At 40.8% G+C, this 22,245-nt stretch overlaps 1 protein-coding gene across 1 annotated transcript in view; it reads left to right on the top strand.

Annotated features, from left to right (window-relative positions):
- KCNMB2 (potassium calcium-activated channel subfamily M regulatory beta subunit 2) overlaps positions 1–22,245 on the top strand; it is a 251,494-nt gene that overhangs the window by 117,495 nt on the left and 111,754 nt on the right. The window lies entirely within an intron of this gene.

Below are 22,245 nucleotides of genomic sequence, written 5' to 3'. Positions count from 1 at the left end.
ATCTAAGACATTGTAAATTCAGATCTCATGCTCTTAATCACCCCACCACACTTGCCTTCAAGAAAATTCCCCCTAATATTTTCTAAATGATGTCAGTTTCTTTATTAATTCTTAAGCTGCCACCTCCTGAAACATGAAGACACTGCTGATCTCATCTCCAAATGACTTCTTTCTGACTTAGAGCTACCATGAACCTCATTGTAAGTTTCACAAAGTACAAATTAAAGACTGATTATTTTTCACTCCTTAAGTCATTCATATTATTAGAAAGTGAATTTAACATAATTGCTCTCTAGGGACCTAGCTCATACCAAAAGTGGCATCAGTGAATTGAAAGACAACAGTATTACCTCACTTGGTATAACACTTTAACTGTCAACACAGGACTTTCAGAGAGAAAGTACATTTGGGCTTTCCCTATGGGCATCTGGGAATGCTAGCAGTATGGGAGGAGGGTCAAGTTTGGAAAGCCACTCCGAAGATAGGGTATGGAGAACTTTGTATGTCACACTAAGGAGTTGGGGAACTTTAATGGGAGTAAAGAATGGATGACATAATCAGATTGGTATTTTAGGAAGATCTCTCAGACAACAGAGGGAAGGATGGATTCAAGTGAGCAGAGACAAGCAAGGAGACCGATTGAGAGGCTTTAACAGTAGTCTGGATGAACGCCTGTAAAAACCCAAGTCCAAGTGACAGAGGGGATTGCTCTGATGTCAGACAACCCAGCCATATACTCCTGTTTGCTGAACGATGTGTTTTTTTTCCCTTTCATCAAGAATGGCTGAATAATAGAATCATGGCAGTGAGGTGGAGAGGTAGAATACAAAGATCGGTCTGTTTGCTGTTAACTATCAGGGATCCTCTGCACCCAGAGGATTAAGAAAGGACTCCCCATACCCTGAAATTTATGTCCTCCACTGCCCTTAATATAAATCTCCCACAGTTAAAAGAAAAAAAAGAAAGAAAGAAATTGCATTGTCATGTAAACAATAGTGGTATCCTTCTTGGAGAAAATAATGGAAGAAAATTAATGTAGCATTAGATTAAGCTCTATTAGTATAATTATACAATGGCTGTCCTAAAGAGATATGTCACGCAGACGATCTTTATTGTCACAAAGGACAATCTACACAAAAGAACAAAGGAAATAATTTTAATAAAACATTTTGCCCTGAGCAAGAAATGTGCTTCATGTATCATACATGAGAAAGGATAGTTTGATATAAAATGGAACTGTGACCTTGCCTATAAGAGTCCTCATTACTTAATGCCACTGAAAGTAAATTAATGGACTCCCAAAAGGTGTAAAATTCATTCTGCTTTGTGGCAATTGTCTGCTGACAGAGGAGTTTAAGAGGGATATTTTCATGTGATTATTTAAACAAAGAGCTTCAAGGAATTCTCAGCAACCTTTCAAGTTTCACCTAAGGGCATTATAAAAGGACTCATCTGAGAGGGAAGACCCACCTTTGAAAGAGTTTATTAACAAGAGAAGATGGGTTCATATGCCACCTGCAAATTCAACAATTTGTGCTTTCAAATATAGCTAGAGCTATTTTATTTTAGATTTCTCTAATCAAATTCAACATTTGTTTAAAAAAAAAAAAGCTGAGCTGTGAGCTGGCAACCCAGGAAGTGAATTGATTCCTTTAAAGTTTTGATCTGTACTTCATCAAGTCTGAACACCTTGTGTGACATTAAAGACCTTTATTATATATGTCTCCTTATCTTGTTTCCTGTCAGTCAAAACCACACACTCATATAGCTGCCTATCTTATCTTTACAAGCCACTTTACAGTTTATAAATTATAAATGTAAAGCTGCCATTACATCTCATTAGATGTTCTCAATGACCTTGAGGTTAGGCAGAACAAATATTGGTATTATCATTTGACTATGAGCAATTTTAGCTTCAAAGTATCTAAATGACTTGCTTAGTATCAGGAACTTAATCTGATTGCTAGCAATAGAGCAGCAAACCAGACAGGCAAAGTTCTTGCCCTCAGGGAGTTTGGCTTCTAGAGTGAGAGTACATATAAATAAATACATAAATATGTAATATAATGTCAGAAGAATAATAAATAGCAAGACTGTGACCACATGAGTCATCTGTCTCAGATCTGAGCTGTCCTGGCACAATTTCTAGTATTGACTCCAGCTAATCCCACTGCCCAGGGGGCAGCTGCGTAGACCTCTACATTTTAGCCCTACTTGTCTATTCAACGTCAATGTTCATGTGTCATCAGGGAGCTGTAGACCAGGGAAGTAGATGTCACTGTTCCAGAAGGATTACTTAAAATGTGGCTTGTGGACACTAAGAATGGTAATTACGAGGCACCGGCATGGTTCACTGAGAACAAGTCAGACAAGCCAGATCCACAGTACTTGCATTTGCAACAAGGTCATGGAAGGGGTAAGTGGAGATGAAACTAGAGACATACTGTGTCTGCATTGTAAGACCCCCACCAAAGTCTTACAGGAATTTTTCTTAGGAATCAGGTTGACCATAAACATGTAAATGAAAATTTCATGGAGACCTTTAGTGAAATAAACATGTAAATGAAACATTTTTGCAGAGAAATGTGGCCTGCATGGCAATATAGTTAGGTGGATTTAAAATTAGCTAAGTAAACCTACCTAAAAGTCATGGTCCTTTGCTCAACTCACAGGAGGGCTGCACAAGAGAAGGCTTCACTCCTTGATCATAGTCAGTATTCTCAGTAATTATTTAAATGAGAATGTCAACATAAATCACATGAAAAAAGGCTGCCAGGGAAAGCTTATGTATCAATACATGTTGAAATAGTGTATTCTTTCATAATGTAATAATAATCAGAATCTTATTTCACTGCTAAGTGGAGACTGTCACTCAGTTCCAAAACATGTTCCAAAACACCAGGAGGAAGGTACTGTGAGGAATGCTGAGGCAAGGCATAACCCCTGCCCTCCTGTGAGCACCCACTGCTGTCCACTGCTATCCCCACTACCACCCTGTCATGGGCTGAACTGTGTCCTCCCCAAAATTTATATGCTGAAGTTCTAACCCCCAGTACCTCAGAATGTGACTGTATTTGAAAACAGGATCTTTAAAGAGATAATTACACTAAAATAAGGTCATTTGGGTGGGCCCTAATCCAATCTGACTGGCATCCCTGTAATATGAGGAAATTAGGGCACAGACACACACAGAGGGAAGATGTGAAGACACTTAGAAGATGACTATCTACAAGACAAGGAGAGAGACCTTAAAAGAAAAAACCCTGCCAACACCTTGATTTCAGGCTTCTAGCTTCCAGAATTGTAAGAAAGTAAAGTTCTCATAATTGTTTAAGCCACCCCATCTGTGGTACTTCATTATGGCAGCTCTGGAAAACTAGATACAAACCTCTGTCAGAACCTCTACCATTCCAGGCCTCTGCCCCCAAAGCCTCACTCCTGAATATCAACTTTCCTGCCCAAACTTCCGTTCCTCTCCCTTCCCCAGTGTTTCTGCTCCCCCAGGCTGACAGAGCAGTAGCCTCCTGGGAAATAATTACTGTGAGGATTATCAAGAAAGAAGGGTCCTCTTTTGCCCCTGGGAGCTTTTAAGGAAGCAAAGAATATATCTGCTTTCGTATAAAATCAGTATTACACAATATTACAATATTAGTCATGCTGGGGTCAGCTGACTTATAAACCACCATAACATAACCCATTTAGAAAACAAAGGTCTTCCTTTGAATTTGCAAACGCAGTTGTCTATTCGTTCACTCAATGTGTATTTACTAAGCCCTTGCTCTGCACCAAGCCCTCTGCTAGTCCTTTTCACATTTATCGTGTCACAGAAGGAAGTGTGAGGGCATGTCAAGAGGAAATGGGAAGTTGTTGTTCAGAGGGTCAAAGGCACATAAGAGTCCACAGCGTCTTCAAAGAAGAGAAAGACGTTTGCCACAGCTGGAGTAAAATGTGTATTGGATACAGGAGCAGGAGATGAAGTCTAGAGATAGATAGGGGTGGTGTATAAGAGTTTTTTCTGCCACACTAAGGGGTTTTGGAGCCCATTCTGCGCATGATGGAGAATCAATAGACGTTTTTAAAGGAACACAAAATGTGATTATCTTTAAAATTATAACCCTGGAAGAAGTGAGGTGAGATGGGGGTAGGGAAGGAGAAGTGTCAGGGGGCTAAGTTCACAAGTTCTTTAGAGACCTGAAATAATGAATCTCATTACTATGAGGTCCTAAAGTTATGAATCTGTGCATTGATCTAATAGAATTGTTCAAGTGTGTGCACATGAACCACAACTCCTACATACATATGTGTGGACATTTTGCATACTTATGAGCTGACCCAAACTTAATTCATCAGCACTAAAAATAAAGCTATTATTGCTTTTAGTAACTAACTGCAATTGTCCATGCCTTCTATTCTTCAATAGCAAGTGATTATAACATTAAACAGTTTATATATTATGTGATTTTTTCAATGCTTAAGACTTTATAAAATGGCACATTTCCATTACCAAATCACAGGGGCAGAAGGTTCATTTTTCCTTAGTAATGAAGCTCTCCTCTCAAGAGGCCCAATTCATAAAAAGACATTTACATAGCTTAGTGGGTTTTTTCTCTTTCTCCTGCTTTTTATGTGAGGAAAGGAGGAATAGGGGAGGAATCTAAATCAAATAGAAAATTAAAGCCAAGGCAAAAATAAAATGAAAATCCTTAATGACTGGTGTAGTGAATTGGGTGGGTGGTGTCGTAGGAAAAAAGGAAATCACACAGGCTTGTAGGAAAAACCTCTTTCAAACAAAAAAGGAAAATGGATGGGCACGTGACCCACAGGGGACTTCAGACTGCTTCTTATTTTATAAAGCAGCTGCCACCTTTTGTTGCGCTCCTAAAATAGCTGCATGTTGTTAACAGAAGACAACAGATAAGGGAAGTGTATCATGGCAGCTTTCCTCAATGAAAATAATTAACCTTCAACAAAGAAAAAAGAGAGGAGAGGAGGGAAGGAGGGGGAAGAGCGTGGAGGTTGTGAAGGTAATAACAAAGAACATTAAAAGAGGAATCCTAGTTCAAGCCAGGGATGTCATGGGCGACTGCAGTGACCATGTGGGGTGGAGTTTAGTCATGGGGACAGTATTGTAATTCAACAAATGTAGCTGAGCCCTCACTGTGTGCAAAATTCTACACGATTCAGAGATGAATGAGAGGCAATTCCTGCCTTCCAGGGTCTCATCATTGAGGACGAGTGATTATGCAAGAATATTAACACCTATAATACAAGACAGGATATGAGATACATTATGAGACATAAAATCATAGGTCTCTGGGAGTCAGCGGTAAAAAAAGAAACACTTGGATGATTTGGAAAAGCATCATGGAAGGGGTCATGCATGAGTCCTTTCCTACTTAGAGGATGAGTAAGATTTTAATACAGAAGACGAAGGGGATGAGCAGTAGAGGGAGGCAATATCCCAAGCAGAGGGTAAAGGATGAAGAGGCAGCAAACCACAGAGATAAGGGCAAGAAAGCAGTACAGCCAAGAAAAGTTTTATTTATAGGTGGCCAGAGTAGATTTTTGCTGATTTTTTAGATTAGAAAAAAAAAAATTGTTAATTTGAGGAAGAATGAAGCTAGCTTTCCCACTGGAAAGTTAAGTTATGAAATGGGCATCCACCCTCCTCCATCCCCACACACGGAGCCAGAAGCATCACTATTGCCAATACACACTAATCTGGCAAAGAAAAAGAAAATAAATCTCCAAGAGATTCTCAAAGCAGCCTTTAAACTCCTCCCTCCCCTTGGAATTCTCAAGGGCACAGTAATTCTCTGTTGGTGGGGAAAAGGGCTGTGCTGTGCACGGTAGGATGTCTAACAGCACCCCTGGGCTCTACACACTGCATATCAACACTAGTGGTGACAGTCAAAGAACTTCCAGAAGGGAGAGGGGACTAAAGAAATGAGTGACATTAAATAAAATAAAGGAAAATTTTTAAACTAGAAGATTCCTTAGAGGTATAATGATAACAACAACAACTAACATTTTTAGTGGTACATGCCAGTGTTCTAAAGTCTTTATTGTATTGATGTTAGGTGGATTTAAAATTAGCTGAATAAACCTACCGAGATTGTGGCCCATTGTTCAACTCATGGGAGGGATATACAAAAAGGTCTCAAACCTTATAAAGTAAATAAAATTATTATCCCCATTTTACAGGTGATGAAATTGAGAACCAATGCCATATAGTTCTTAAGTTTTAAATCCAAGATTTGAACCAGATCATCTGACTTCTAGCCAAAAAGTTTAATCTCTCTACTGTATTGCTTCCACTGTAAAGTAGCTAATTTGCTGATCCTGTTAAGTAGGAAGCTGAGGCTTGGGGAGGTGATGTGATTAGCCAAAGGTCACCCACTTGGTGGTAACTGCTCTGTGGCTAAAATCTAGGTCTTCTGACTCATTCTTCCTGAAAGAGTGCTCAAGGTGCTCAAGGAATGTGCACAAAGGAGATTGCTTCCTTGTCCTGGGAGACCTGCGTGTAGGAGAGGTTGGAGAGAGTATAACAGGTAATAATGGAATAGAAAGCATTTTCAGATTCAATCTGATGCCCATATTAAAAGAATTGACTCCTGGAAGTGCACACACACACACACACACACACACACACACACATGCAAACAAACAGCCTACAAGGAAACAGAGCACATGGCTGATGTTTGTTTGAACCTGTAGAGATCTAAAGAGATCTAGCAGAGTCAAAATGCCCGTATTGTTTCTCAAAAACATTTAAGCCTACTGAAAGAAAACTCTGTGATTAAAGTTTCCAATTCAGAGTAACCCCACTAAAATTCCAATCTAAAATATAAGAAGCATTTTCAGTTGCTTTGAGGGTTGACATAGATGTTATGACTCTCCCTTAATTGTGCAACCTTGTGGCATTTAGAAAGAGAAAGAGGGTCTGATTATACCACCACTGCCCAACCTCTAGAGAGGCGAGCTGCCCACACCTGACAGGTGCTCCCATCTGCTAGGCAGAGAAAATGAATGGTCCAGACTCATCATCTCAGCCCTCAGTGTCTCAGAGCAGCAAGCTCTGAGCTTAGGGAGAAAATACAGAATACAGACTGAAAGTGAAATTGATGACCCACAGCACAGTTTTCTGCTCAATCAAAAAATGCAGGGCTTAACGAGGAGCAGAAAAAGGCTACACTGCATGAGAAACTGTATGTTTTAGTCCACTTCACCCTGTTCTGTGTCTGTCCTTGTTTCCCTGAAAACCAAGAGCCTAGGAACAGTTATGTGTACCTTTGTGAAACAGTAGCTTCTGTGCTTATAAATGAGCATTTATCATATCTGCGTGCTCTGGTTTACTCAACATGTGAGATAATAATGTAATCACTGACAACACAGAGGCAGGAACCGGCAACACGACTTCAACTCACTGGATAGCTATGGAGACAGAGACACTGCATTTCATGAGCCACATGTTCAAAGGAGCACACACTTTTGGCCAAGAGATCTCATGAAGTCTGTTCTACTAACAAAAAACAGAATCATTCTTTTATCATCTCTCAATGTGCATGTTACTGGGTCACTGGGGACCAGAGTCAGCCTGCTCCCAATACCCTTTTTCTCTGAAGGACTGTCGCACAGTGCTAGGTGATGTGGAATTGTGTCACTCAGGAAATATCCCAAACATAAAGTTTTATTGCTTTCATGCATCAGTAGTTAAAATTTACTAAGAATTATCTACACACCAGGACTATACTGAGCACTTTACATGTAAAGCCTTACCTTATTAACTCTTTTCCACATCCCTATAAAGAAGTGTTATTGCTATCCCCATTTTACAGGTGAGGAAATGGGTTTAAGTGTCTCTTCCAGGGATATACAGCCAATAAGAGGCAACTGGGATTAGAACACAGCTGTGTCAGACTTTAGAATCAGTGTTCTTAACCACTCTATGCTGCACATAACAAATAGCTATTGAGCACCTATACAGCCACTGTGCCGGCCTCTGAGGCTACTGTGAATACTGATATTGTCTTTGTCCTTAAAGAGGTTGTAGTTGGGTTAGAGAAACAGATAAGTAAAATAATGACTGCAGTGTAACTGCTAGCCTCGATGAACACAGAGGTTACTTATCCAAGTGTAGAGGAGAGGCACCTGACATGCACATGTGCTAACACTGGTGGCATGATTTCATATACCCATAATAACATACCATAGTGAACATTTGATTTCTACATGCTGAGGAAGCTGATAGTGTACTCTAAACTACTGTTTTCCATATCTTCACTTATGTTTGGAGAATTCTTTAAATTCTTAGCAATATTCACATTGATGAGTGTCCCAAAACCCTGCCCTTTCAGTTTCTGAAACTCCTCTCCTTCAAGGATGTCCACCTTCCTATCTCAGCCACTCACTCCCAGGGTCACACTCCCCGGCAAGTCCTTACCAAAATCTGCAACCCATAATCTAAATTTGAAGCATCCCACTGTCTGACCACCACCTCCTGTCTCTTTAGCTCATTTCCTCTGGTACCTTGCCAAAAGCCATTGGTGGCACCGAGATCTACAATCCATTGGTCATACTGACCTTTCATTGCTTCTTGCCTCCTTCCTGTCCTTATTTCCCCTTCTCTCTTAACCAACTTAAAGTCCACAACCCATTATTTTTCATCATTCCCTTGCATGCATCCTCAATCCCCCTGCCCTCTCATACTTCATCAGACTTAGCAAAATCTCAAGCCTGGTTAAAGTCAGCTCTCCACTTATTCTGCACTTCTACACATGCCATTGAAAATAGTTGGATACAAACACACAACAGTGGAAAATTGTCTCACTTTGTATTCACGACCAAAAACCTCAAGTGGGTCTAAGGGCAAGCATATTAGGTTTCCCTAGCCTATTGCCAAGTATAATATTCTTCTATTTCATATTTTATTATTTCTCATATCTCCAGCCACTACTCCTGCATCTTCACTCTCAGCTCATGATCTTAATTCCTACTTCAATAAAAAACAGAAGCAACAATAAAAGAACTCCTTCAAGCTCCCACCATCACACTGACTCAGCATCTGTGTTCCTAAGTCTGGATTTCCCTCCTCTTATTACAGATGAACTGTCTGATCTCCTATGGGCAGCCAAACCCTTCAGCTGTGCACTAGATTCCATGCCCACCCGAAGTAGTGCTCAAACACCGCATCATTAAATTTTTCTTCTCCACAGAATCTTTACCTAATCAGCCTAAAGGCAAGCTACTGTTCTGCCATCCTTCAAGAATCCTTCCTTGAGTCCACCTCCCTACAGGAACTGCCTTACTTTTCTGCCTTTCTTTACCATAAAGTTCTTTTTAACATCTGCCTGTATTCACCCTCTCCAGTTCTTCTCTTTCTTTTCTTTTTTAAATTCACTTCCATTAGACTTTTGCCCACATAACTCCACCAACTGTTTTCATCAAGTTTACAAAACCTCTATTTGTTAGATCAAAACATCAGTGCTCAGGCCTCACTTTATTTCCATTTGAGAAGCATTTGACACGGTTGATCTCATCCCTCCCTCCTCCTTTCTTCACCTGGTTCAGAACATCATGCTCTTCTGGTGTTCTTTTTCTCAGTATCCTTTGTTTATTCCTCATCTCTCCTACCTCTACTTTTCTCTTTCAACACTCACTCCCTGGGTGACTTAACCTAATGCCATGGTTTTAAATAACTCTTAGAAACTCACAACTCCTTATATTTCTACCCCAGGCTCCAGACCCATAGATCCAGCTGCCTACTTCACACCTCCACTTGGGTATCTAGCATATATCTTAAACTTAACATTTTGAGTTGAATGCCTGATTTTCCTCCAAACCGATATCACCCACACTCATTCCTTCTCAATTAGCGGTAAATTCTCAGTTTCTCAAGTCAAAAGCTTAGGAGAGCTCCTTGACTCCTCTTTCTCATTTCCTACACCTAATCCATCACGAAGTCTGATTGACCTTACCTTCAAAACAGAGCCAAAGGGCTTCCCTGGTGGCGCAGAGAGTCCGCCTGCCGATGCAGGCAGGGGACATGGGTTCGTGCCCCGGTCCGGGAGGACCCCACAGGCCGCGGAGCGGCTGCACCCGTGAGCCATGGCCGCTGAGCCTGCGCATCCGGAGCCTGTGCTCCGCAACGGGAGAGGCCACACAGTGAGAGGTCCGCGCACCGCAAAAAAAAAAAAAAAAAAACAGAGGCAAAATCTGACACCACTATTTCCACCACACTAATCCAAACTTCCTTTATCTCTCACCTCAATTATTGCAGGTCTTCCTGCTTCTACCTTCTCCTGCTATAGTCTATTCCCAACAGAGCATTCGTAATGACCCTGTTAAAGGGCAAGGCAGCTCATGACACTACTCTTCTCAAAACACACCTCTCTCAGAATAGACGCCAAAGTCTTCACGATGGCCTTCCAGACCCTTCACAATCTGGCCATCACAACCTGACCTCATCTACTGCTCTCTCCTTGCTCAGTCCAGTTCAACCACAAGGACCTCCCTACTATTCCTAGAGCAGGGTGGGCATGCTCCTGCCTCAGGTCCTCTTTTACCTACTGCTCTCCTTGCCTAGAAAGCTCTTCTCCCAGAATTCCACATGGCTCACTCCCAAATTCCCAGCGAGGCTTTCTGACCACCATAATTATACCTGCAACTCCTGCACTTCCTATCCTCCTTTCCTACCTAACGTTTCCCTAGAACATTCATTATCTTCAACTATAATACATAACTTATGTATTTCCTTTAATAATTGTTACAAAAGAAGGGAAGCTCCAGGAGAGCAGAGATGTGTATTGTTTTGAGTCCTCGGCACCACAGGTCTGGCATATAATAGATATTCAGCAAATATATTTTAAATATGTTGAATGAAGGATAATATAATTTTAAAATATGATTTGGATTTAATTTTAATTCACTCACCAGCATGTCCTATTATAAAAGCTATTTGTATTTAAAAACCTAGTGAGCCTTTTAATAAGCGTTGGTGAAAAGCCTGGTGTATTTAAATTACTGAGTACTAAACACCAGCCAAGACTCCTAGAACCTTTTAAGGTTTAAAATAATGGAGTTATTCCTCTAAGTTTAATTGAGCTAGGTATCAGCTACCATGTCTCTGAGGGCAATCTAAGGAGACCAAGGTGAAGTCAAGTTTAGAAGGATGAATGGCCAGTTTCCCATCGGGATTGATTTCTGTAGATGTCAGGACTGCTTGGGGTAGAGTCAGGGGTAGAGTCAGGACAAAACTTGAGCAAGGGCAAGCATGGGTAAGTAAAGACTGCAAGTTAGCACTGGTGCACTTTTTCCTTAGGTGTTTAAAAAAAAGTGTCTGCTTTGATTAAAAAAAAAAGTGTCTGCTTTGATAAATATAGGAAATCTTTGATCAATGTTTACACATTTTCTTGAAAAAGCATATCTAAAAGTGGGACTATCTGCTCTGCTCTAGACCATTTCTGGGGACAAGAGAACAGTCTCAGTTTTAGGCATGCCACAAATAGTAGAGGCCAGAGTATAAACTAGAGAGTCCACAGCATCATTACGAAACAAGGACTAATACTGAAACTTTTAGGTCAAGTGGCTAGAGGAGTTTCTGGCCTCCTGTCAGGCAGGTAGCAGCATGCTGGTTCTCAGGAGCCTCTCGATGTGGAATAACCATAATAATCACAATATCAACCATTTATTAACACATATTATGTGTCAGGTCCATTAAGTACTTTATTATCTCATAAATGTTCAAAACACTTATATATTATTCCCATTCTAAAGATGAGAATACTGAGGCTTGGAGAGGATAAGCTGCTGCCTAAACTCACCAACTAATATGAGATGAGATCAGTATCCAAACTCAAGTCTCTGATTGTAGGTCAATATGAATGCTCCTATACTACGCTGAAAAGTGGGTTTAGAGAAAGCACTCAGGTCTGTGGGGGGGAGAAGTTTAGGGGACGCAGGCTGGCGTCGTGGCAGGGCTCAGGTCCCAGTAAGGAACTGGAGGTCACCCAGAGCACAAGTCCACCCTGAGAGCTTGAACACAATCAGTGATTCCAGTGACAAGACTAGTTGGGTGAGCACCAATGACCAGGGCTGCAGGCCAATTTTTGGCAGACAGAAAGGGGGCCAGACCATGGAGACACAGTTATACACAAAGATGGATAATGCAGGCGGGGACCTACAGGAGGGCTCCTTCATTGCCCTCCTCTCTCCCTAATACCCAAATTCTGCCTTCATATCTTCCTCACCATCTGTTTTCCTCCTCCAGTCTCCACCACTGTCTCCAAGCTCACCTCATTGCCTCTGCAAAGACAGGGTCCTGGGATATTGGGTTTGACTGTACCACCTCTCTCCTCCTTAGGAGACCTCTCAGCCTCCCGTGATTTCATCAAATATTCTACCCTAAGCTCCAAGTTTTCCATTAGCACCCAGGTAACAATAACCCGCAAAGAGGCAGAACATAACCCACTTGGGGGTACAGTAACCTCTCACAGCAGATGCCCTTAAGGCAGTCCCTGAGGCCTGATATACAAATCTGAGGTAGCAGAGTCAATATGCTGATACTCTAAGCCATTTTCTCATGTTTTGCCTGACACCCACTTATTCCTGACCGTTCCATGCCAGGGAAAGATAATACCTCCCATTTGTTTAGCATTTTACAGGTTACAAAACACTTTCAGCTGCATTACCTCACTAAATCCTCCCAAGAGTATTAGAGGCATTACTGCCCATGTCAGATGAAGAGATGGAGATTCAGAAAAGGCAAGTGGTGTTCCCTGGTCAACCTCAGGCAGCAGTAAGAGCCCAGAGCCAACTGCCCCCTTCACTGCAGCCAAGAGAATGGCTCAACCTGTCAGAGAGGAAAAGGCTTCTTAGGCCTAATTTTCATTTCCTCATGACATAACTGTTGCTCCCATTAGTATAAGGAAAACCAAATGAAACAAGAACTCTGGGAGTGAGAAATCAAACTCTCCCAGGCTGACATTAATTCACAATCCTTGGCTCAGGGATTTCTCTCTGTCCTCCATTTGTGTGTAGTAGGTTTTTTTTGATTTTTTTTTGGTTTGTTTGTTTGTTTGTTTTTGCGGTACACAGGCCTCTCACTGTTGTGGCCTCTCCCATTGCGGAGCGCAGGCTCCGGACGCGCAGGCTCAGTGGCCATGCCTCATGGGCCCAGCCGCTCCGCGGCATGTGGGATCTTCCCGGACGGGGCACGAACCTGTGTTCCCTGCATCGGCAGGCGGACTCTCAACCACTGCGCCACCAGGGAAGCCCTGTTTTCTTTTTTTTAACATCTTTATTGGAGTATAATTGCTCTACAATGTTTGTAGTAGTTTTATAAATGACGTTGCTTTCCTTGGGTAAAACACTGGAGGTCATAAGAAGAAGATTTCTATGAAGGACGACTTTAAACTCTGAACAACAAAAGAAATCACAAGAGTGAGGAGAATGAGAAGGACGAGACACAAGAAGGCCGGCGGAGGCGGTCACACACAGAAAGCCTGGACCTGCAGCGGAGCTGGGTCAGGACTTGGCCCTCTCTCTTCTCGGGAAGCAATCTGTGTTGGCCCAAATGAAGCACCACCATCCCCGCTTCCCCCAAGCCCCTGGCCCCACTTGCTTTGTCTTCCTACCGACAGCTCCGAGCTGCATTTCCCAGCTTTCTCCCGACACTCCTGATCTGTAGTCTATACCCCATGTAGAGAAAACCTGAATTTATCAGAAATTAGCCAAAAAGGCATAGAAAGAGGGAGAAGGTAGAAAAAAAAAAAAAAGAGGAAAACCTGGCCATATTACTTAAGAAAACCAAAATAGAACTTCTTTTTGTTTGTCTCACAGCCTGATGGGAATGGCTGATCAAAATGGGGTTGCCTTGGGAAATATTTTGAGTAGGCTGATCACCTCATTCCTGACATGGGCCCACAACATGCAGTCACCAGTACATGAAAATGCGAAAGACCTCCCCAAGTGGGATTCTTCTGTCTGTATCAGAAAGAGAAAGGACAGAAAGATATGCAAATTTTGTTGTATTTTATGTGTAGTCACTCAAGTGGGGGAGTGGGGAAGGAGAGGAGACCAACATGTCCTGGAATAACATGGGAACATGTAGCACCCTGTTACCCCAGGCTTCCCTCAGTCACCGGCATGACTGTGACTTTCCCATCACCTTACAGGGCTCAGTTTAAATAGGACCTATATACCTTTCCTGACCCCCTTTCTAAAATAGATCCTTCCATCATTCCCTACACAGCACCCTATTTACACCTTTCTTAACACTTAACAATAAGCTGTAATTGTTTTGTTCACATATCAATGTGTCTGTTTGTTGGCTTGCTCCCCAAAAATATGCAAGCTACATTAGCATGTTTACTTTCACTACTAATGTGAGGTATTATTAAGTAAGGGCTCATTTTATATCAATGGAATGAATGAATGAGTATTAAACTCTCTAGCACAGTGCCTGATTTTCAGTAGATATTCCATAAACCCAAGTTTCCCTCTCAGAGCCTACAGTCTATTTGGGTGCATGGACACAGGGAAATATAATTCTACACAAGACAGACTGAGTAGCATGCTAATTTAGATACCAAAAAAAAAAGAGCGGGTGGTGAAGATTATATTCAAGGAGGTCTCAGGGACTGGCAGGAGAGGCCACAAGCACATTTCAGGATCTCTGGAAACAGAGGGAAGTCATACCAAAGTTCATGCCCACCTGCTCTGCCCCATTTGACCTTTGAGGTTGACAGTTAAAATAGAGATGACCAGAAATCAAAACAAACGGACCAACAAGTACCTACAAAAATGTTAAGATTTGGGGGCTTCCCTGGTGGCGCAGTGGTTGGGGGTCCGCCTGCCGATGCAGGGGACGCGGGTTCGTGCCCCGGTCCGGGAGGATCCCACATGCCGCGGAGCGGCTGGGCCCGTGAGCCATGGCCGCTAAGGCTGCGTGTCCGGAGCCTGTGCTCCGCAATGGGAGAGGCCGCGACAGTGAGAGGCCCACGTACCGCAGGGGAAAAAAAAAAAAAAGTTAAGATTTGAAAACTCCTTAGCATAGTAAATCCTAGGCTGTGCTCTCACCATTCCAGGGCTCCCACCATTTTATTTTGGTTTATATTTCCCTCATTTCTTTCCAAAAAGGAATTAAGGCAAGGTGGCTTAAAATGCCCCCACTCACAAGATGCTCTGTCCTTAGAAATGTCATCTAAAGATATATTTCAGGTCTTTTCCCCCAAGTGGCTGGAGGAGAGCATAGAGTCTGCCCCTGGCACGCATCAGTGGGGAAGGATAGATAGGATCCACTCCAGGCTGCAGGAGACCCCAAGGAGCCCTGAAGCATCCCCTGCACGCAAATTAGCAACTGTTGTTTCTGCTTCCCACTCCCTCTTCTTCCGAAGTGAGACTGTGCACCTTCCCTAATCCCAATAAAGTTGAGGCAAAGCCTGTGGAAAGAGATAAGGTTAGAGGAAGCTGGAGATGGCAGAAGGGCTGTGCCTTTTTAAAATCTGACTCTACCAGTGCCTGCCTAGTGAGGCCCCAGAGATCTCTTTAAGGCCTGTCTGACTAGAAGCACACTTATTCCAGAACGGCCCATGTCTTCCAGCTGTGTTGACAGCTTCTACACATCCCAGCTGGGCTGTCCGGAGGCTGGCTGTCACTCACTTGGGCTATTCTTTATCCAAACCGTTTTTTATTTTTGGAAGAGTTTTGTTTTGTTTTCTTTTATTTATCATTTGGGGAGTTGAAAAGGCAGGAAAACAGAAACACAACTAAAACACTTTATCTTACAGTTTACTGAAAAAAGAAATATTAGAAACCAGTTCTAATACCAGTAATATTTTATTCCTTTTGGCTCTTGAAGCTACTGAGTTTGTTTCTCTGCTACCTTCCACCAGAGCTCTCTGCTGGCATTTATACATATCCAGTCTAGGCATCCAAAATTCTCCCAGTTTTGCTCACTTCTCATTTAACTTCCTCATCAGTGACTCATTCTCTAATTCTCACCTTTCCATTCTCTCACCAAAAAAAGTGGCTCAAGGAAGAAAGAAATAATAGACTGGGAGTCTAAAAACTTTGTTGACTATCTCTTGGGAAGGGGCCTCAGATGCCTTCAACAGGTGCCCTAAAGAACACTTGAAGTGTCTGAATGACTGTCACTGAAGGATTTTTAGGCTGCCTGTGTGCTCCTGGGGATAGGATTGAGCCAATCAGTAGAAGCTCCTCGAAGCAGATTTGGGCTATTCTAACAGCCAGCTGCCTCATAAGACAACACTTGTCCCAAAGATGGTCAAGAGCTTGCTATAGCAGTGGTTCCTGAGTTTTGATGCCTATTGAAATCTCTAGGAAGTTTTAAAAAATATACAGATGCCTACTGTGATACCCTACTTCAGACACAGAGTAAGATTCTGGGAGTTGGAGGCAAGAACTCAGAACCTTGTGTGAGAGAGAACACAGATTTAAGGCCATCCTCTCTCACTTACTAGAGTTAACCAAAACTCAGAGCTTTGGTGGTTTTATTAGTAAAATGAAGCTAGCCATACCAACTTTACAGAGTTGCTGTAAGAGGCAGTAATGAGTTACATGTGCTCAATGAAATAGCTGACTCAGTTGATGGAATTCACATTCAGATGCTACTGGGAATGAGTCAGAAGCCTGACAACATCTGTAGACTTAACAAAGGTCCCCAAAAAACAACGGTCCTATATTTGTCTAACCCCATCACAGCTAAGGAATGGATTTTCAAGTCAGGTACAGTACTTTACAATTAATAAGGCATATTCATACACGTGGTCTCATTTGGATTTTGGTCCTTACAACAGCCGTGAAAGGTGGGAAAGATAATATTATGCTAACTTTACACAGGCAAGAAAACTGAACATTTAGAAGAGCTAAGTAACTTTTACAAGGTCACACCACTAGTCATCCAGAGATCTAGGGTGAGAAAGAACTTACACCTCCTAACTCCTGTTCATGTGCCTTTATCTCCATTACCCCAAGCTTTGTTAGCAGTCAATGGTTTCAGAGGCTTATTTCTTGTCTTCCTAAGTAAACAAGAAACTAGAAACTATATTTTATGATTCTTTTTGCCTCCCATCCTGCTGGACAGTGTTTTACATACAGTGGAAGCCCAATTAATATATGTTACTGGAATTAATTCACAGATTGGGTTTGGAAGAGAATAGTACTCTTCCATCAGGCTAACCCACAACTTGGGACTTGGGACTTTATCTCACCTCCCTCTATATCTCCAGGGCTCTTGATTCTAAGTTGGTTTAAATCTCTTCTTTTCTTAACCATTTACACTGTTCTCATCTCAAGGTCTGCTCATTTTTCTGCTGTAACATTTTCTAGGTGTCCCCCATCTCCAGAGTCGTGTCCCTAGAAGCTCTTACCATTCTTTTCCATCTCCCTGGTCAGGTAAAAGGACATGGAACAGATCTGAGTTTGAATCCCTAATCTTCTCTCATTAAGTTAATTTGGGGCAAATTACTTAGCTGTTTTAAACCTCAATTTTCTCATCTGTGAAATAATATGTACATACCAAGGTGGTTATGAAGATTAAGAAAGACAATGGACCAGTGTGCCTGATAAAAGTCAGTGCACAATAACTGTTATCAGTTATCTCTTCCTCTTTTCTGGTGACTTCTCCCTGGAAATTTTTCTAAGCTGTAAAAACCACAAACACACAATCCTCAAGTACAACTTTTATTTTATCACTTACCTAATCAGATCTTTCCTTCAGCATCTCCTAAGCAATATTCCCCTCAAGTTCAATCTTTAGAGCAACATTGTCCAATACAAATATAATTAATGCAGGCCACAAATGTGATATATATGTAATTTTGTATTGAAATATTTGTAAGTATATTTTCTAATAGCCACATTAAAGGAAAATAGAAACAGGTGTGATTAATTTTTATTATTTGTTTTATTTAACATAATATATCTAAAATACTATCATTTTAACATGTAATAATATGAAATTATTAATGAAATATTTTATATTATTTTTATACTAAGTATTCAAATGCAGGTGTGTATTTTACACTCACAGCACATCTCCATTCAAACTAGCCATATTTCAAGTGATTAATAGCCAAATGTGACTATTGGCTATCATATTGGACAGCATAGCCTAAATCTCAGTTTAACCTTCGCCCACCAACTGCTTCTCTTTGCTAATGACCCTGATTTCACAGTCTTATCAAATGTTCCTCAGACACTTATCAAAAACACTCATCTACTTGACATGATGCTATACATAGAAAATCCTAAAGAAAATCCTGAAGACACTGCCAGAAAACTACTGGAGCTCATCAATGGATTCGGTAAATGTGCTGGATACAAAATTAATACACAAAAATCTGTTTCATTTCTATACATAAACAAAAAATATCAGAAAGAGAAATTAAGGAAACAATCCCATTTACCATCACACTGAAAAGAATAAAATACCTAGGAATAAACCTACCAAAGGAAGCAAAAGACTTGTACTCCAAAAACTGTAAGATGCTGATGAAAGAAATTAAAGACAATACAAACAGATAGAAAGATATATTGTGTTCTTGAATTGGAAGAATCAATATTGTCAAAATGACTATACTACCCAAAGCAACCTACAGATTCAATGAAATCCCTATCAAATTACCAATGGCATTTTTCACAGAACTGGAACAAAAAAAATTTTAATTTGTATAGAAACACAAAAGACCCCAAATAGCCAAAGCAATCTTGAGAAAGAAGAATGGAGCTGGAGGAATCACACTCCCTGATTTCAGATTATGCTACAAAGCTACAGAAATCAAAACAGTATGGTACTGGCACAAAAACTGACATATAGATCAATGGAACAGGATAGAAAGCCCAGAGATAAACCCACGCACATATGGTCACCTTATCTTTGATAAAGGAGGCAAGAATATACAATGGAGGAAAGACAGTCTCTTCAATAAGTGGTGCTGGGAACTGGACAGCTACATGTGAAAGAATGAAATTAAAACATTCTCTAACACGGTATACAAAAATAAACTCAAAATGTATTAAAGAACTAAATGTAAGACTGGATATTATAAAACTCCTAGAGGAAAACATAGAACACTCTTTGATATAAATTGCAGCAATTATCTTTTGGGATCCTTCTCCTAAAGTAATGGAAATAAAAACCAAAATAAACAAATGAGACCTAATTAAACTTAAAAGCTTTTGCACAGCAAAGGAAACCATAAACAAAATGAAAAGACAACACACAGAATGGGAAAAAATATTTGCAAACGATGTGACCAACAAGGGATTAATTTTCAAAATATATAAACAGCTCATATAGTTTAATATCAAAACAAACAGACAGACAACCCAATCAAAAAATGGGCAGACGACCTAAACAGACATTTCTCCAAACAAGACATACAGATGACAAACAGGCAAATGAAAAGATCCTCAATATCACTAATAGAGAAATGGAAATCAAAACTACAATCAGGCATCACCTCACACGGATCAGAATGGCCTTCACTGCAAAGTCTATAAACGGGACTTCCCTTGTGGTCCAGTGACTAAGACTCCATGCTCCCAATGCAGGGGGCCCAGGTTCGATCCCTGGTCAGGGAACTAGATCCCACATGCCACAACTAAGAGTTTACATGCCACAACTAAGCTCACATGCAGCAACTAAGAGTTCACATGCCACAACTAACAGTTCACATGCCGCAGCTAAAGATCCCACATGCCACAACTAAAAGAACCCATGTGTCACAACAAAGATCGAAGATCCCACGTGCCACAGCTAAGACCCAGTGCAGCCAAATAAATAAATTTTTTAAGTCTATAAATAATAAATGTTGGAGAGAGTGTGGAGAAAAGGGAACCCTCCTACACTTTTGGTGGGAATGTAAATTGGTGCAGCCACTATGGAAAACAATATGGAGGTTCCTTAAAAAACTAAAAATAGAGCTACTGTATGATCCTGCAATCACATTCCTGGGCATATATCTGGAGAAAACTCTAATTCAAAAAGATACATGCACCCCAATGTTCATAGCAGCACTATTTACAATAGCCAAGACATGGAAGCAACCTAAATGTCCACCAAACAAATGGATAAAGAAGAGGTGGGATATATATACGTTGGAATATTAACTCAGCCATAGAAAAGAATGAAATAATGCCATTTGCAGCAACATGGATAGCTCTAGAGATTATCATATTAAGAGAAGTAAATCAGACAGAGAAGGACAAGTACTGTATTGTGTCACTTACATTTGGAATCTAAAAAATGAGACAAATGAACTTATTTACAGAATAGAGATAGACTCACAGATGTGGAGAGCAAACTTGTGGTTGCCAGGGGGGATAGCCGGGTGGGGGAACAGACAAATTAGGAGTTCAAGATTAACATATACACACTGCTATGTATAGGATAGGTGAGCAACAGAGACCTGCTGGTAGCACAGGAAACAGTAGTCAAAGTCTTGTAGTAACCTATAATGGAAAAGAATCTGAAAAAGAATATATATATATATATATATATATATACACACACACACACACACACACACACACACACACACACACACACACACACACACACACACCCATATATATTCATAACTGAATCACTTCGCTGTACACTTGAAACTAGCACAACACTGTAGATTAGCTATACTTTAATTTAAAAAACACTCATCTGCCACATTCTCCCTTTCTTACCTAAACAAATATATAAATCCTTCGCCCATCTGGAAGGCTCTTCGTCCTTCCACCCATACTTTTTCAGAACCTCGAATGCTGGACAGCTCCTCCAGGGATGCTGCCTCTGCCTAATTCCACCTGTGCATGAGGTCACAGACTGAGAAGAAAGGTCTGTTGATTACAAGGCAAAGTGATCTTGGTGATGAATAAGGGCTGTGAAGTGAGGCAGGCCTGTGTTTATGTCCACGCCTAGGCTCTGCCACTAACTGCCCTTGATGGATAGGAGCAGGGGTGGTGCTAAGACCAGTAGCTGTCAGTACTTTATATGCTCATGGGCCAAGCCACAAATAGCAATAATGATACTCTAGTTTAGCCCAAGAAACTCATACTTGAGAATGCTTCTTTCATAGACTCCATGGAGTGACTATTGTCTTGTGACATTGGGGCATAGGGCTATCACTACAATATTAGCTTGTAAGTGTTAGTACCATCAAAAAGTAGCCAGAGATCAAGGCGGCTGTTGCTCATCCTTGCCAAACCAGCCAGCCACATCAACACTGGTTCCCTTTTTAAATTAAGAAATTAATATTTATACTTTAGTCACCTTGTTTTTGCTAAACATCATCAAATTGCCTCATGGGGCTAATGGCATACAGGTGGGAAGATTTTTGGCAGGAAGTTATTAATTCCCAATCTGAGTAGTCTTTCATTTCCTCAATGTGAAGTTTATCAATAATTTCCCCATAACCTGGCAAGTGCTGCCTCTTCTAAACAGTATCAATTTGAAGAAATAAGCAATGATAGGTAGAAACCAAGAGAAGAAAACTTAGTTAAGCATTTAATAGTCCAGTCAATATTTTCTAAGTAATCTATCCTTTCCCTTTTTAGATTAGATATAAGTGCCACCCAAGTTGCAAATTCTGGTTAAAGTGGAAATTCACCCAGGCTTCTTGGAAAAGTACTGACTATCACAACCCCATGTTGTTTTGAAATTATTATTATATATTATTTAGAAACACCATTTTTAAAACCCATTACTTTTAACTGATTAATGATTAATCCATTCTTAATCATTTAATTATATGAGAGAGAAAGAGAGAGGTGTACAATTTTTAGTTTGCTCATCTTTAATTGAAAGAACTTTCTCAAAACACAAATTATCAGAGAGAAAAAGCCAGTTACCAGGGAGATTCCCTGATGAATCAGAGAGTAATATCTAGAAACACTACATCTGCTTAGTTCAGGAGACCTTATATTTAAAAGAGGAACAAATCATATCCCAACCAACTGTGGAGCATGAATTTCTACTAGGAAGAAGTACAGAGAGCTTTTATTTATTTTCTTAACCATGGAAGCATATTAGCAAGTGCTTCTTATGTGGAATCTGTGAACAGATTTGGATGCATGGGGAATATCTCTTGAGCATGTTTGATTTAGGAAAACAAATACCATCCAAGGACAAAGTGGCCCAGAGCAGGTGGCTCAGGATAATGCCAAAGAGCTCTGAATCTCCATCCAGGAATCTGCACAAGGATACTCTTAGAAATGGGAACTAAGGAA

The sequence above is a fragment of the Aethalodelphis obliquidens genome, unplaced genomic scaffold (genome assembly GCF_003676395.1).
Source record: "Aethalodelphis obliquidens isolate GAN/ISIS:26980383/991018 unplaced genomic scaffold, ASM367639v1 scaffold1, whole genome shotgun sequence".
Classification (NCBI taxonomy): Eukaryota; Metazoa; Chordata; class Mammalia; order Artiodactyla; family Delphinidae; genus Aethalodelphis; species Aethalodelphis obliquidens.
Note: the sequence above shows the minus strand (reverse complement) of the source record. Positions and strands in the feature narration are given on the sequence as shown.